Below are 14292 nucleotides of genomic sequence, written 5' to 3'. Positions count from 1 at the left end.
AGGAAGTAAACAAGATGCTCGCCAAAGGCATTGTTGAGCCCTCGTCGAGTCCTTGGGCGTCGCCGGTCGTGCTCATCAAAAAGAAAGATGGCACGTGGCGTTTCTGCGTTGATTACCGCCACCTAAACCGAATCACTACGAAGGATGTTTCCCCTTTACCACGAATTGACGATGCTCTTGATTGTCTTCACGGTGCCAAATACTTTTTGTCCATTGACCTTCGATCTGGTTATTGGCAGATTTCCGTCGATGAGCAAGACCAAGAAAAGACCGCTTTCGCCACTCCAGATGGCCTCTACCAATTTAAGGTTATGCCGTTCGGTTTATGCAATGCCTCCGCCACGTTCGAACGGATGATGGACTCTCTGCTTCAAGGTTTCAAATGGTCAACTTGCCTTTGTTACCTCGACGACGTCCTTGTGTTTTCTCCTACATTTGAGACGCACCTTGAGCGCGTTGCAGCCATCCTTGACGTCTTCCGCAAGGCTGGGCTCCAATTAAACTCATCGAAGTGCCACTTCGGGCGCAGACAGATTACAGTGCTCGGGCATCTCGTCGATGCTTCCGGAGTACAACCTGACCCGGAGAAGGTTCGAGCAGTAACGGCTTTCCCTGTACCTCAGTCTGTCAAAGACATCCGGAGTTTTGTGGGGGCTCTGTTCTTATTTCAGATGGTTCGTGAAAGATTTCGCAGCAATCGCTCAACCACTCACAGAACTTATGAAGAAAGACGTGCCTTTTACGTGGGGTTGCCTTTTACGTGCCTTTTACGTGCCTTTTACGTGGATCTTGGCCCACTTTGACCCGTCCGCACCTACAGAGGTCCGAACCGATGCCAGTGGTTATGGGATCGGCGCCGTCTTAGCGCAACGCCAACACGGACACGACCGCGTTATAGCTTACGCTAGCCGACTCCTGACAACTGCAGAGCGCAACTATTCGATTACCGAGCGCGAATGTCTTGCTCTCGTCTGGGCTGTTTCAAAGTTCCGCCCATATTTATATGGCAAGCCCTTCTCAGTAATCACAGACCATCATGCGCTGTGTTGGCTTTCGTCGCTCAAGGATCCTACTGGCCGGCTCGGTCGTTGGGCTCTCCGACTACAAGAATATCCCTACACAGTGACGTATAAGTCGGGTCGCCAACACCAGGACGCAGATTGCCTCTCTCGCTACCCAGTCGAAGACCCGACCTCTACGTCTGAGCCTGACACCGACGCATGCGTTCTCTCTGTTTTTCCACTGGTCCATGTCGCCGACGAGCAGCGCCGTGACCCGTCCTTGCGTGTCATCATTGACGGCCTGGAATCTCCACTTGCTGACAGTTCCCTTCGCTTATTCACACTTCAAGATGGCGTACTCTACCGCCACAACGTTCACCCCGACGGCCCAGCATTACTCTTTGTGATCCCTAAACACCTTCGCTCGGCTGTTCTCCACGAACTTCACGACCTCCCCACTGCCGGTCACCCCGGTGTGTCACGTACCTACGACCGGATCCGCCGACGATTCTTTTGGCCTGGGCTTGCTCGCTCCGTTCGAAGATACGTAGCTGCGTGTGACAAATGCCAGCGACGCAAGACACCATCGACGCTACCTGCTGGGTACCTACAACCAATCGACATTCCCGCGGAGCCATTCTTTCGCGTTGGTTTAGATCTACTTGGTCCCTTTCCTCTTTCTACCTCTGGGAACAGGTGGATCGCTGTGGCCACAGATTACGCCACGCGCTACGCCATCACCCGAGCGCTTCCTACAAGCTGCGCCACAGATGTTGCCGATTTTCTTCTACGCGACGTGATTTTATTACATGGAGCTCCGCGACAACTTCTCACAGGCCGTGGCCGGACATTCCTGTCAAAAGTTATCACGGACATCCTGCAGTCCTGTGCCACGAGGCACAAGCTATCCCCGTCATACCATCCGCAAACAAATGGCCTCACGGAGCGTCTCAATCGCACTCTCATGGACATGCTCGCGAAGTATGTCTCTTCAGACCACACAGACTGGGACCTCACTCTGCCGTTTGTCACCTTTGCCTATAATTCCTCGCGCCACGACACAGCCGGCTATTCCCCATTTTTCCTCCTGTTCGGCCGAGAACCAGCACTGCCCCTCGACACAACTCTCCCTGTTCACGCGGCACCCACCAGTGAATATGCACTTGATGCCGTTGCCGCGCTGCCCACGCAAGGGAAATTGCCCGTGACCGCCTTCTGAACTCCCAAGAGAGTCAAAGGCGTTTGTACGACCAGCGACACCGAGACGTGCACTTCCCGCCTGGTTCTTTGGTGCTTCTATGGTCTCCGTCGCGTCAGGTCGGCCTGTCAGAAAAACTGCTGTCGCGTTACACAGGCCCCTACCGAGTGCTTTGTGCCGTCACTCCCGTCACATACGAGATCGCCCCTGATGCCCCATCTGCTTCCCAGTTCAGCGATATCGTCCACGTTACACGACTGAAGCAGTATCACCCTCCCAGTGATGACATTTAGACGCTCCGGGACGTCGCTTCTGCCGCCGGGGGATTATGCTACACGCGCGTGGTATTTGATTGTTTGACCGAGGCGCGCGGGCGCCATCACTCGAGAAAAGAAGAGGAAGAACGAGCTGGGCTCGCGCTGTGAACCTAACCGGTCAGCGCTGCAACCGCTGTTGTAAATACAACCTGTAAATAGTTGCCCATCTTACTGACTCGTCCTTCGCGTAACAATATTAACGACCTCCCTGACTGCGTGAAATCGTCTTCAATTAACCTGTTTGCTGATGACTGCGTAATATATCATAAGATTAGTGACCCTGCCGATTCCACTAACTACAAGAAGACCTTTAAAATTTTTCCAGATGGTGCAATGCATGCAGTGGCGCACCAACAAGGGGGGGGGGTTTCGGAGGTTGTAACCCCCCCTGAGGCCGACCTAACCCCCCTTTTGTTTATCCCCGTTTCTTTCCTTGCGCATCTGAGTACTGCAACTAAGATGTAAGACACGCAATCGTCTGCACGCTCGCAAAAAGTGCATTTTTTGACAATTTCCCGTGAAGAAATCGAAATTAGTGTGTTTAGATGATACTGGCAAACTGTCAACCCCCCCCCCCTGGCAGAGATCCTGGGTGCGCTACTGAATCCATGGAACATGAAACTAAATGTAAATAAATGTAAATATATCCGCATATCACGCCACACTAGTAATACTGACACACACATGTATTTTTTCAATAGTGCTCCTCTCTGTCAAGTAATTTTTACAAGTATCTCGGCCTTTATATCACTCACGATCTATCAAGGCACAAGCATGTTGAATATATAACTTCTAACGCTAGTCGCACGCTAGGCTATCTGCGCAGAAACTTTTAGGCCATTCCTCCATCTTTAAAACTAACGCTTTACAAAACACTTATTCGATCAAAATTAGAATATGCCTCAGCCATCTGAGATCCCCCTCAAGCATCACTAACCCTCTCCCTCGAAGCCATTCAGAACCGCGTGTCCCGCTTCATTCTGTCTAATCACTTCGTCATGCTAGCGTTACACTCATGAAGCAAACCCTTAACCTACCGGATTTTTCAGCACGTCGTGCATACAGTTGCCTCTGCCTTTTCCACAAGATTTACCACAACCTGGTATTAAAAGAGAAAGTTCTAACACCTCCTTACTTTTCATCCCGCAGCGATCACCTTCCTAAAGTTTTTGTGCCATCTTGTCGTACGAATGCGTACTATTACTCGTTTTTACCCCACACGCGCAATGACTGGAACCACCTTCCCGCATCGGTCGCCACTATCCCAGACGCATCGAGGTTCAAGACTGCTAATTTCCATGCCATCGAACAAATATTTTATTCATTGTCCTGCATTATTTTCTGTGTATGTACCTCTCCTATCTGTAGTGCGTACGGGCCATGAAAGTATGTAAAATAAATAATTAAACAAATAAATAAATGATGGTGATGTTTGCGTCTTTGGTAGCTTTTGACTGGCGATCATGAGAAAAAGTTAAAAAAATCGAACAAGAGTTTGAAACATGCGAAATTTTGGTCGTTGTTATACAATTACTCTATCGGGCATGTGGAAGTACCATGGCAGAGGCAAACTAATGGGGCAGACACCCATAAAATTGGGTGTCCGAAAAATCAGTCGGCGATTGTATCATTATTATGCTGTGAAAAAGAACATAGTCGAATTCCACTTAGTGCCACTAAACATCTTGTACACCATTTTGCAAATCTTATGTTGCAACTGCATGCACCTGAATTGCCAAGGAGAGGTTGGGCCTTGGTCAGGTGTTGCAAAATACCTTTAGAACCTTTACCTTTTTTCTCTCTCTGAAAATAATGTGATAAATTGGGTGGAAGCGTACAGGATTGTGGCAGTGCACCGTTAGGTTTCTGAGAATGCAAAGTAAAACAGTGCAACTGTATGTTTTCACTGGAAGCTTTATTGTGCAATGGCTACAATGTTGACAGTGAACTTGAAGACATTGTGGTGGAATTCTATTGTGAGCACCGCGCACAAGTTCTCCCGATGACAGCAGACTCAATTCATTGCAAAGATCATTGAATTGCTCACTAGTGTCTTGTTTCTCAATGTGAGAAGGCTTGACTTTTCACATCAGCAAAGGTGGATGAGCTTGTAGCGCATTGTAACAAGAGTGCTACAGAAGAATAACTATTTGCTGGAACAAACTGGCAGTACAGACCAAGTTCGGTCAGCTACTGCAGTCTGCAAACACTACAGCTGTTACACTACACTTAAGCTGTTATCAGCTGGGCAGGATCAAAATGAGTGTATGGCCAGCAGTCACCTCAAGACGCCTACAGGTCGACTGAAGTGATCGCTGGCCTGCACCTCAGGGGACCAGTGCATACTGCTCATTTCGCGATGACCGTGCTGCGCATGCCTAGTCCTGCTTAGTCATCACCGATGATGTGCTGTGGGATGTCGTGGCTCAGAGATGTCCCAGAACAAGTATCCAGACAGTGCCGATAAGGTTTTCGCCTCCCTCAAAGAATGAGCATATTGATAAAACAAAGTATGTTTTGTATTTTGTAGTTAACTGCTTTACAGAATTCTGTTTGACTTTTATTTACCTCAAACACAGGGGTCGACCTACATTCTGCATTGATCAATATTCACGTTCTAAAGCTAATACACTGATATAGACATAACTAAGAGACCCACAGGGTGCAACATTATCGTAGCGAAACGTAGGGGCTACAGCTACAACACCAGGACAAGAGGGCTCTGGATTAAGCTCCGCGATCTAAGGTGCTTCGATGTGCTCACTAGAGCATTATTTTTGCATTTTGCCCCAGTAAGTATACAGACAGGAATCGCAAACCTGCTAATTCTTCCTCAGCAGCAGAAGGCCATACACACTTGAGCAAGTCGTACCAAGCTAAGCAGACTTGGCCATTTACCACACTTACACAAGCAAGAGAACGTAAGAGAAGTGCCGGTCACTGCCCACCTGAGGTAGCGCTGAACTGATCAACAGTCACCGTGGTCTGCATGCTCCTCGACACTTTCCATGCTTTCAAGGAGCACCCGACAGATTTGTCAGCCAGAAGCAAGCTGCACTGCGTGCCAATCTCGAGTTGACCGACGACCTTGGAAGGAGCGTGGCATGCCGTTTTGGTAGGGATAGTTTCAGCTAGGCTCATCGCATTTGTGAGGCCTGCAGAAAATAAGTGCAGTGATTGCAGTGCTGTTACACCATCGAGAAGAATAGGTAAATGCAAGAGTAGAGTAAATGCAGGGGCACTTTACAATGCACAGCCATGGAACACCACATAATTCTTTCGGTTCAGTATTCCTAGAAGGCCACAAGGGACAATGCACACTGAACAATCGAAAGCAGGGCAACCTTTTTTTAGTGGACGGCTTACGACAGCAGAATGTATTTCAGACACTTTTTAATCTTATACATTTTAAAGCTATTGGTGTAGTCCAACTAATGAAAAGTGATTGAAAGACCCTAGGGTCATCGCCATCAGCCTATTTAATGTCCACTGTAGGATCCCCAATCACCCCATGTCTTGTACCAGCTGATACCATCCTGTGCGTGCAAATTTTCTATTTCATCACACCACCTAGTAGTACTCTGCTGTTCATAATTGCACGTAAGTTCTACTGGTACCCTGATAGACTGTCGGTTACCTGCCTCAACATTACATTGCTTGCCAAAATTCATTTTTTTCATTCTTTACGAATATCACCCAGTTAGCGGTAGGTCTGCATGCATGTATTTCCGCACCTAACCTTTTTCCAGCAAGCTTGGGTTATTGGGTAGTCTATGGTCAAATGGGTAGAGCATCTAGCAGCTGTGTAGAGGTAACTAGGTTCAAAACGAACCGATCGTCCAAGTTGGGTCACTGTGCACGTAAGCTCTCCAACGAACTGCTTTGATGCCAAGTTGTGTCAATGGGTAGGTGGCACTCGGTATGTGCCATTCTTCAATGACCCTGGGTGGCCTCTCCCAGTGATCTCCAATAGCCCCTGTCATGTCATCTACTTTTACCGTGACTGTCTGGCTTGGCTGGCCTGTTTCCTTTTACTAATTTGGTTTTTCTCTCTACAAATTGAGAACAATCTAGACCTCTCGAACCTATGATCACTGCCATTTACCCTGCACTATGCTAGGGTCGGCACAGAGCATTTCATTTCTTGTTTACCCACTATGGCTTTTCCAGGTCCAATTCCGGTTATTCCACTTCACAATTCGGAGGCAACTGCTTTTCGTGAACTCTACCATCTCTCGTCTACTATTTCTAGAGCTGATGCCACAGTTACGAGTCGCCTGTTCTCTCACCCAATTAGCCGCCACTTTTGCATTAAAGTCACCCATGACTACCGTACACCGAGTTTGCACCTTTCTCATTGCTAATTCAACATCCTCACAAAACTTACATTTCTCCATCATCACTGGAGGTTGGATAGTAGGCTTGTACTACCTGTAATCTATTAACCATTATTAAGATGACTGCTAGCCTTTTATTAATACTGTCACGTTGTAGTGACGGTGAACTGTTCACAACGCATTGGGCAAAGATGAGCGCCGCAAACAAGTAACACTCAATACAATGATGGCGGCAAGCACACTCATTGATCATCGAAATATGCTCTGCCGTTCAAGCGCATCAGCTTTCATACATGACTCGTCGAAGCTCCCAGCGTAATCACTGGTGCCTTCATGCCTTCCAGAAAGTACTACACAATTCCTATTGTGCCTATGATCTGATTACGCAAGGTTCAGTGACAACAGACAGAACTACTGATAACATTAGAGAAACTTCTGACACAGAAAGGTGTGTCTTAAGCTGAGTGACAACACTGTAACAAAGATTCGCCCGTGAAAAACGTTCGCCAAGACAAAGTGTATATACGTATGTCAATACTGTAGAATTCAATGTTGCCTGCTGTCCTCATTCATGCATTAGAAATCCCAACTTATATTGCCTCTTATCTGAAAGACCTCTGCAGCAGAGGGCATGGTTGTTCGTCAGCTCCGTGTAAGCTTCCCACTTTTCAAACCTCCTTATGGCCAATTATATCTCAGGCAATGCCTGATTATACCTCAAAGAGACTCACTTAGCTAGCTTCACTGGAGAGGATTCATGTGTTAAATGTTACCAGGTTCGATTACCAGTGATAGCCTCTCCAGATCCAGAAAATCTTTGCACCCTCTGCCACAATGCAGGTCTGACCGCTGCCTTAATTAGGTGCTTTGCAGCTGCACTGCGCATGTGCTCATCATTGAACGACTTTGACGCCAACTTGGGTTACTGTGCATGTGTCACTGGGCATGTGCACTTTTCATATTATTCATTGTATAAAACATAAAATCAACAATTGTGCGCGGCTCATAAAATGACTAATGATATTAAAGTCACCAATCATCTCTAAAGAATGGATGCACCACCAATTTTACTTAGTTTTCTTATTCAGGATGCTTAGTCTTCAGCATTCTACAGGTCAGTTGGAGCAATATGAACCATCAGTAGTCCATAAATATGGAAGTTTAATAATGGAAAAAGGGGAGGAGGAAGGTAAAAGGCCTATGTTTTACACTTTGTCATTGTGCAGAACAAAAAGTATGTAACCTGCCAGCATCAAAGCCTTCATACACAGCCCAAGTTCCATGGCTTAGGGAGAATATTAAAAAAAAATAAAAGTGTCTTAGAGTAGCAGCTCCCCTTAAGCGTGCACAAAAGTAATAACGGACTTGACTGACGACAGGGCATTTTGCACGAACATCAGGGTCGAGGCCAAAGACAAGCCGGCCATAAGTTATCTCGTAGGTTATCACTTTTCCGCTGCTGCTTTTCTGGGTGGGAGAGTGAAAAGCTCACGTAGGAAGACAAAGAAACACGACAACATTTACTGGCAAACTAAAGGTAGGGTAGGGTAAATTTCTGCCATTTCTGAAAATTACACACCACACATATTTCCCAATTTGACAACTGATGTGGGGCGTACAGATGTCAAGTCCCATTAAATGAGTGTAGGGTCTAGGCGACACAATGGAAGCGGCAGCATCGATACTTCTGTGCCCGTGCCGGTAGGTTTGTGGCTATGGCATCGCTCAAGGTCGTAGGTTCAATCCCGAAAATGGCCACCGCATTTCGACGGAAGTAAAATGGAAAAATGCTCGTACACTAAGATATAGGTGCACATTAAAGAATACCAGGGTGTCTAAATTATTCCATAGTCTGCGAGTACTGCGTAACTCATATTCCGATTGTAGTTTTCCCACAATTTAATTAATGTTTAACACACCTGCCACGATGCGATGTGCCATGTGAGGCAATGAAAATGCTCAACCCTCTTGAAGGTTATGAACAATGGCGTACAACACCACCTCAAGAAACACGTCTCCCTGTGTGTTTTGTGCACTACGCAAACAAACAGCAGTGGTGCACGCAAGGTAACGTTTAACATCAACTCACCACTATCGCATTGGACTAAGCATTCAATAAATTAAACATTCCCCATCAACATCACTGCTAATTATTGTAAATCACAGCAAACAGCACAGAAAGCTTTGCTTACATCGATTCCCACAGCGCGGGGGATCCACATAATTTTTCAACTAGCCCTAAAGGATTCGCTGATACTCCAAGCTGAGTCATCGTTATAATCGATGTATCATTATATGCCGTATCATTATAGGTGGACCGCACTGTACGTAGCCTGTGATCGTAGAAGCAGGCAACAGGCCAATTAACTTTCGTCTCGTCTTGAGGCATCAAGGTAGCACACGAGTCGAGACCTTTGCAGTGAGTAAGCAAGAACAATCGGGAAAACCAAGGGGCTCAAGTTTTTGTTAGTACCAACCACACAGACACAAGAGACAATGAATACAAGGAAAGCACAAAGGCAGCTACTCGAAGGCACCCAAAGTGAATGTGAGGAATGATGTAATACAAGTGTGATCAAGTACACTATTCAAAAAGATGTAAATGACTAAATGAGGAGGCTGAGATGAATGTGTAGAATCATTAGGAGAGAGAATCTGGAATGAACACATTCAGGATTGCTAGCACTAGAAAAATTCAAGATTGCAAACATTGCACCCTGCGTACAAAATGGTAAGACAAAGATGGTTTGGCGAGGTAATGGGAAGGAACGAAAACTTCCCCTTCATGGAAGCAACTGATGAACTGTTGTGATAAAATTAGCTCAATGAAAACAACAGCGACAATACACAGTAATATAGAGAAATATTGCAGGACATGGTGGATGTGGTTGGAGGAGAGGGGACAAACATATATGACGTGGGAACATAATTTAACCTATGCTGTGTTGATATCAGCCGGACCCACTTTGTCATAAGGTCTGTTTAGAAATAGTAACACGGGACTTCAGGCATTTAACAGCGATAAAAAAAAGAGATAGCTTAATGAAGGATGTATAAAAACACCACGTTATGAACACAGAATGAGAAATGGGTTGCTGTAATAACAGAGGTGAGACAGAACTTTATCAACAATGCATTTTGGCCTCCGAAGTTACCACAATGTTAGCAAGCAAGAGTGCAAGCCCTAAGCTTTTGGTGGAAAGATTGCTGGTGCCTTGTTCAGAAAATTACAGTGTGAACTTGTGTGAAGGAAAAATGTGCAGACACCATAGACGATGATGGTCAATGCAAGCAAATAACCCAGACAAATGAGCAGGTGAACGAAGAAATAAACAAGTGAATGAAAGAACAAAAGAGAGTGCACGAATGTTTCCCTTGCAGAGTCCGACCTCAAACTAACAAGGAAAACAGTCGAAAGAGCCGAAGAAAAATATTCACTTCAGAAGGCGTAATCGGAGCCACACGTCCATCCCAGAATGAAATGCAGAGTACACTTCACTGCTACACATAAAGCCCAGAGCAAGTGGCAAAGTTGCAATAATATACCGCCATACGAACAATGTACCAACAGCTTCCGATCATAACTCAACAAACACTGAGACATTTAAGCATACCTGCAGAGCTATTTTCTGATGTTGAAACAATTTAAGTGATTGTTAGGCCAACTGGCATTCCCTGTGTTCGAGACATAACCTTAACTAACACTTTCACCCCCATTCACAGGCATTGCTCGTGACACAGCAACCACATGGTACAGATAGACATAGTCTTATGACAATCAGTCAGACATTGAGGATGCAACCGGCAAGTGATAGTGCCCCTGACGCAAACGACATAGGTAAGCAACAGTAGTCCCACAGAGAAATTGCTCACAGCTGAAGACGATCATTGGTAGTTCGCAACACAATTATTTCTCGACAATTTATTGTCTAGGGACAGCTGGAAACAAGCTTTCTGGATTCTTCTTTTACTGCATCTTTTGCGATGGCATCGGGCATCAAGTGCAATACAATATTATAAGTGTTTTGGCCTACACAATTTTATATGTGCATTAAATGCATTGTGGGAACTTCCAACAGATAAATGGCCAGCCTAAATGGCTTAAATATGAACACGCCTTGCCACCTACATAGCACCACGGTGATAGGCTGTCATACATCCCTCAGACCGCCATTAATTCACTCCTCCTTTACTGCAGCAGCTCAAGTATTAGAAGCAAGAGCACTGGATATACATACCAGATTCTGCACTGAGCCAACCAGCAGCAATCAGCCCTTGCGGCTTTTTGTTGTCAACAATGCAAGAGATAGGCTAGATCTTGATGGGCACAACAAACATCAGCAGAAGCTGTAAAGACAGCAGTAACACAGTAAAACAAATCAGACACATGAATCCAGGGATATGTGCCTAGGGAACTTCACAACGTAACTGCCACAAAGTGAAACGCATGCTCCTCACACAACTGGGAAAGAAGTTCTTTTAGCTGTTAACATCACAAGTGTGTAGAGTTCGTTTGGGTCGTTGCTAATTGAAATCCTAAAAAATCCATTGGCAAAAATTAAGGCAGACACACTGTCTATGTAATCTACCATCTTAGTGCTTTTACAATGTCGATCACGGATGCAAAGTTACACACATCATATATTGTTACAAGGCGGGAGACGTTCATTTAGAAGGCTTGGCGCTAAAGCACTGAATGGGGAGAGACTGCCAGACCAAAAGCAAAGTCCGCCTTGTGGTGTTACGGATCTTAGAGTCAAGTGTTGATCTCTCAGTCGATGTTTTGGGTCTTTAAGAGGATGGTGCAGTGCGCCCTTATCGGTCATGCAACCACGTAGCGTGGCGTCACGAAGCTCCAAATATATAGTACACCTATTGTGTTTGTTAAAAGAAGTTACTGCCCAACTTAGAGCCTGGTCTGATTACATCTATGCGTGCCCCTTTGTTTGCCAAATGGCATTAAAGATCAGGCATGTTGTCAAATACAGGCTCAAGTGCCCAGTATCCATGCTTCACTCTTTGAATTCCCTCGGGAGAGTGTAACTGAGCAGACAGGCACAGTCGAGGCACCTTCACAACAAATGGCTGAAGGGCCCAGCCCCAATGCATTGTCTTCAATCACGCCTGATGGGCAATTATCCAAGCCGTCATGATCTACTACCTTAGATACGGAACGGTGTTTGCACTCGAACTTTGCGGAAGAGCGCTTAGGTGAGCCCCGAGGTTCAAACTCTGCTGATGTCCCCAAGTCGGATAAGGCTCCAGCAGTGAACAGAAGTTCATCCGTGCACGCACTCATCCCAAACCTAGACGAAAGCGACTGGCTCGTTTTAATATACATGTGCTCCATTTCGTTCATATATTTCATTATTTCTACAATATTCTGCAATATTTTTACATGGTTTTCTTTTATAATCCACTGTGTAAGAGAGCACCATGTGATGCCATGTGCATATTACTTATACATGCTCGTTAAATGCTACTTAAATGGGTAATGCACATCTCATTGCATTACAGAATGTACAGCCTTAATTCTGTTCAGAGCATCACACAATGTGAAACCATCCTATATCAATAAAGAACGAAAACGTTTCTGCAGTCGTACCTGTCATAACCGTTGTATAATGAGCTGATTCGTGCACTCACACAGGTTTTTCTTAAGACAGTGCTTGTAGGCGACAGCAGCAGGGAAGTCAGTTTGCTTACCTGCTTGCTGACCACGTAGGTTACCTACACATAGCATGATACAACACACAATACTACAGCTCACGCACACATAAGAGCTGCTAACAAGCTTTAAGTGAACGAAATGTACTGTCACTATCTGAGTGCAACAAGTGGAAAATGCTCGCGCTTCAGCTTGAGTGGTCAGCACAAACATGGAGGAATGCTTCAATGCTTGTGCTGAGCACTCCAGCTGATGCGCCAGCATTTTCCACTTGTTGCACTCCGATAGTGACAGTACATTTCCTTCACTTAAAGCTTGTTAGCAGCCCTTATGTGTGAGCTGTAGTGTTGTGTGTTGTATCATGCTAGGTACGTGGTGAGCGAGCAGGTGAGCAAACTGAATTCCCTGCTGCCGTCAAGAAGGGAAAGAAAATGCAGCCACGTCCGTGACCACTGCTGAGCACAACCATCTTGTGTCACCAGCATAGGAGATGCATAAAGATCTGAGTAAGGTGAAGAAAAATGTCATAGTTTCACCCGAAAGGCGAAGCATCAATTGCAATAGCAAATTAGTCGAAAGCTATACGGAGTAAGGATGGTAGTTCTATCAGCTGTATTAACTTGGACATGCAGCACGAGCAACGCGCAGAATTGTTGTCCACGCCATCGGCGTTTTGCCCGCGTTCACACCGAACGCACGCGACGTTGGTGACTGTTGCCGGTGCCTCTGCATGGGGACGGTTCGGAGGTTTACGACGACATTAGAACGGGACACTCATGGAGCAGCGTCGGAAGTCTTTACCACTTTCTCGCCTCGCAAAGTTTTTATATAAATACACATTTGGCGCCGCAACTAAACGTCCCCTCCCCTCCCTCCCTTCTTTCTGGGGTTTTACGTGCCAAAACTGTTCTGATTATGAGGCACACCGCAATGGAGGGCTTCGGATTAATTTTGACCACCTGGGGTTCTTTAACGTGCACTACAACGCAAGCATACGGGCGTTCTTGCATTTCGTCTCCATTGAAATGCGGCCGCCGCCGCCGGGATTCGATCTCGCGATCTGGTGCTCAGAACCCTCCCGTCCCCCCACGACGTTTCGCGCGACAGAAGGAGTCGCGTTTGCTCTCCGCCGTGCGTTCACTCTCCGTGAAAGCGCACGTCCTTCACGTGCTTTCACTCGCACATACAGCATACGGCATACGTAATCAACAGTGGCACTCCATTGTTTCAACCAGGGGCAGCGCATAGGAACTGCACAAGTGCTCATCGAAGTCACGAATAGATTACCCGCGATCTCTGCGATACTGCAGCAACCGTTTCACGCTGGCTGAAATTTCCAGACCCACGACCGTACGAATTCGCAAACGCGGTTGTTCCTACGATTTATACAATTAAGTGTCAGCAAAAGTACAGGTAATCGTGCAAAACTCCGAGAACTACTCTCACATTCGTTGCAGATGCGTTGCAGTAGCACCGGCACCTAGGCCCCAAAGAATAAAGAACCGACGACGGTCCGAGGTTTCGTTCGAAACATCGATGGATCGAAAGCACCATGACCGGAAGTCACTTTCCTGCTGCCGTCGTCTGCTCTTCGCTCAATGTGATGATGATGATGATCTATTGAATGGTTATTTTGAAGCATTTTACGATGATGCCTTTAAAATGTGTATATTAATTAATAAGACAACTTTCTTTTATATTGTGTCAAGTCCAACGCATTGTATAGTTACATTAGGTATATTTTATTGTTTTAAATTATTTATTGAAGTGA

At 46.0% G+C, this 14292-nt stretch overlaps 1 protein-coding gene across 1 annotated transcript in view; it reads right to left on the bottom strand.

Moving 5' to 3' along the window:
* Window positions 1-14095, bottom strand: part of LOC119453719 (gastrula zinc finger protein XlCGF8.2DB-like) — a 489906-nt gene extending 475811 nt beyond the window's left edge. The window contains exons 1-2 of the mRNA XM_049668029.1: window positions 13968-14095; window positions 11092-11200 (exon numbers count right to left, since the gene is read on the bottom strand). The gene's annotated coding sequence lies outside the window, so the exon portion shown is untranslated. The remainder of the gene's footprint in view (window positions 1-11091; window positions 11201-13967) is intronic.
* Window positions 14096-14292: the final 197 nt, after the last annotated feature.

The sequence above is a fragment of the Dermacentor silvarum genome, chromosome 5, assembly GCF_013339745.2.
Source record: "Dermacentor silvarum isolate Dsil-2018 chromosome 5, BIME_Dsil_1.4, whole genome shotgun sequence".
Lineage (NCBI taxonomy): Eukaryota > Metazoa > Arthropoda > Arachnida > Ixodida > Ixodidae > Dermacentor > Dermacentor silvarum.
The sequence above is the reverse complement of the archived record's forward strand: the minus strand, read 5'-3'. Positions and strand labels throughout refer to the sequence as shown.